This window comes from Suricata suricatta, unplaced genomic scaffold (genome assembly GCF_006229205.1).
Source record: "Suricata suricatta isolate VVHF042 unplaced genomic scaffold, meerkat_22Aug2017_6uvM2_HiC HiC_scaffold_338, whole genome shotgun sequence".
Lineage (NCBI taxonomy): Eukaryota > Metazoa > Chordata > Mammalia > Carnivora > Herpestidae > Suricata > Suricata suricatta.
Genome location: NW_021880213.1, coordinates 786 through 4,500, shown reverse-complemented (window position 1 = coordinate 4,500; position 3,715 = coordinate 786). Strand labels below are relative to the sequence as shown.

The window sequence follows — 3,715 nt, the reverse complement described above, 5'->3', positions numbered from 1 at the left end:
ATAGTTAATCAAATGTTTTAATATATGATTTGTTCATTTTATGACTATTCAAAAAAGTAGACAGGGAGGTCAATCATATTTCAACCTCCTTACATGATAAGAATTTGTAAAAAGAAACTGGACTAGGTTAAGGGTCAGTGTTGTCCTGCCAGTGTCTCACGTGGTTCTATTGCTTTTCTGTCTCTAAAGGCTGCCTTCCCATTGCTACAGTGTCACGTTTGTTGGTTTGTTTGTTTTTTTACCCTAAGATCAGATGATACAAGATGATTACACAGATGACTCTTTAGTGATTTTTGAATCTGAATCACCAAAGACCCTGTTTATTAATTTTGTTGCAGATTTAGCAAATAAAATAAATATTAAGCTTGAAATCTGAATTCTCTCTCAGCAAAATAGTTCAGAACATCAACTCTTCCAAGGCTACTAGGAGGGCCCTTGTCCATGCTTTTCTTCTGGCTGGTTAAAAGTTAAAAAAAAAAAAACCACTATTTTCTAGGCTTGTGATGGTACTGTAGCTGTTGTGAGGGAATTGATGCAATTATCTGAAGCAGAAAACTCAAGGAAATTATATATATTCCCAAGCATATTACTACAGGCGTGGCCAGATTCACCAATAGTGACCAGAAGTCTTCTGCTAGTTTTCAACATTGTATTCGTGTTCAAGTTGTATCTATAAAAGTTGCAGTTAAACAACTTAATGGAAAGAAGCTATGATTAACTTCCAGAGTGTAAGTATTATAAATTCTGTCATTTCAGGTCAACTTTTCTTGATACATGGGTCGTATTCACCCTGGGTAAATGAATGTCCTGAGTGTATAAAATTTAGCAGTGGAAGTTCTAATATGGCTTTTAGACATTTTCAGAATATTTAATCTTGGATAGTGTGTAGCCATTCATAGGATTAGTTTAAGCAACAATAAGAGTTGCATAATTTGAATGCCCTGATGGAAGTGATACATCTCCCAAGCACAAACTATGGGAACTAAAAACTAAAATCCAGGGCTGAGTATGTGCATTCCCAGCAAAACTAGAGACTGGAGACTGAGAAGGAATGGGGAAACAGATCACGGGAGGGAAGATGACTCCAGATAGATAATCCATGTAAAGTGTTTATTTCAGTACATAGCATATAGTAAAGTCTCAATAAATAAATAAATATATATATATGTATATATATATGGTTAATTATTTAAAAATCATGGGGAAAAATAGGATGAGAATGCAGACAATTAAGAGTTTCATTTTGGACTTTTTATGTCTGGAGTGCATTTGGTTATGGTGACTGAAGAGCAATCATTTTTGGAGATAAGGAGTTCAAGCAAACACTCATACTATGTGTGTGAAGAAGTAAAGTATTAAGAACTCTCAACATAAGAGAGACCAGCAAAAAACAAATAGAAATAAGAAGGTAAAAAGATTGCAGGTAAACATATATGTGGTATTAAGGTATGTCATGAAAGAATGCTGTGAATATTGTGTGGTTGAAAGTACACATTCTACTTAGAAATTTGCTAAACTTAAAAGCAAAAAAAATGTGAAAATTTTTGACATAAATTGCTTCATTAGATTCATGAGGAAAAAAGATGACTAGAGTATATTGATGATTGGAAATCCATTCTAGACAAGGTCATTAAAATAGTTAAAATATATTTATTATCCATTATTACCCATGTACTTTTTAACTACTTTATATACTAACATTTAATTTTTAACTTAGTATGCGTATATGAAGGAAAATATTATTTCCATTCTGTAGATGATAAAACTGAGTCACAATGAAGGCAAGCCATGCTTGAAGAATGTGTTTAATAGTTCAATCTAAAATTTTTTGTAGTTAGTTATATTAACAACAGTTTTTTGGAATGCTTTTCAACCTTAACTAAACTGTCTGGAAACAGGGAACAAATGTAATTATTTTACATGCCTATATATTTTACACCCCAAAAATACATATTATCATTCTATACAATATATTTGTCATCAAAACACTTCCTCTCTTTGGTACCATCGTGAGAAATGAGTGTAATTTTACACAAAATAATCACGAGAGTCAGGAAAATCAGTAAGGAAGAAGTTATTTAAGTAATACGCCTATTTTTTAAATTATAACACTGGAACTCAACATATTCAGTAGTAGATGTGGAGAACCTATATATAGTTGTGATATATTTGTTCTTTATCACAAGGATCAAACTTGATGGAAATGCATGATGGTGATAATAAAAGTTTAAGATTTAGCTTTAGGAATCAGTCTGTGAATAGGGACAAATTGATCTCACAAAGTATTAATGGTCAAATCTACCTGTAGGGAGAATAAAATCCTAGGTCTAAGGAAAATAAAATATAAATTGTGAATAAAATGTAATGAGAAGGAAGCACCCATAATATTTTGGAATGTAATATAAACTTTTCTGATTGTTTTAATCTCCTCTGGAATTACCCAAAATATACAATTCTGGAACCTAGGATAATAACGGATTGATATTTGTAAACAAAAATTTTAAGTGCGTAGTTTTTCTTCCATTAATCATACTCTGCATATCGAATATATCTGAATTCTAAATGCAGATTGAAGTCTGAAGTCAATGATGAGAAACCAAACAATAACAACTTTTATCCTACTGGGACTAACTGATGATCCACAACTGAAGATTATGATTTTCATCTTTCTATTTATCACCTACATGTTGAGTATAACTGGGAATCTGACCATCATCTCTCTTACTTTCATAGATTCTCACCTTAAAACTGCTATGTACTTTTTCCACAAAATTTCTCCTTCTTAGAAATCTCATTTATCTCTGCTTGTATTCCCAGATATTTGTACAACTTATCAACAGGAGACAAGACAATCACATATGATAACTGTATCATTCAAATGTTTTTTACTGATCTCTTTGGTGTAACAGAATTTTTCCTCCTTGCCATCATGTCCTAAGATCGGTACGTGGCCATCTGCAAACCCCTGCATTATGTGACCATCATGAACAACAGGGTCTGTAGAAGACTCATCATTTGGTGCTGGACAACTGGCTTGTTGATCATAATCCCACCACTCAGCCTGGGCCTAAAACTGGAATTCTGTGACACTAATGTTATTGACCATTTTTTCTGTGATGTATCCCCCCTCCTAAAGATATCATGCTCAGAAACATGGCTAATAGAGCAGACAGTCATGGTCTGTGCTGTGTTGACTTTTATTATGACCCTTGTATGTGTAGTTCTATCTTACATATATATCAACAAGGCCATTCCACCCAGCAAAGAAAAAAGTCATTTTCTAAATGTTCTTCCCACAAGATTGTGGTCTCCGTCACCTATGGAAGCTGTATTTTCATTTATGTTAAGCCTTCAACAAAGGAATTAGTGGCTAATCATAAGAGTGTGGTAGTCCTTACATCCATTGTTCCTATGCTGAACCCTTTCATTTACACCTTGAGAAACAAGCAAGTAAAACAAGCTCTCAAGGACTCAATCAAAAGAACTGTATTATTCTCAAAGAAGTAATGGAATTTGCTAATGTAGAGGAATAAAAAGTATATTCCTTTAGATTTTTAAGTCATTCCTTTCTTGGCGAGGAAACTATTTTAGGAAGCTCTCTTTGAATGAAACTATAATACATTTCTAGGAAACAAAAGACAGGCTTCACATCTTTACAATCCTTTGCAAAACTGCAAGCAAAATAAGACAAAATAAGCCGAAACAACAAGTTTAT

At 33.1% G+C, this 3,715-nt stretch overlaps 1 pseudogene; it reads left to right on the top strand.

Moving 5' to 3' along the window:
* The first annotated feature begins 2,585 nt into the window (after positions 1-2,585).
* On the top strand, positions 2,586-3,507 carry LOC115285017 (annotated as a pseudogene).
* Positions 3,508-3,715: the final 208 nt, after the last annotated feature.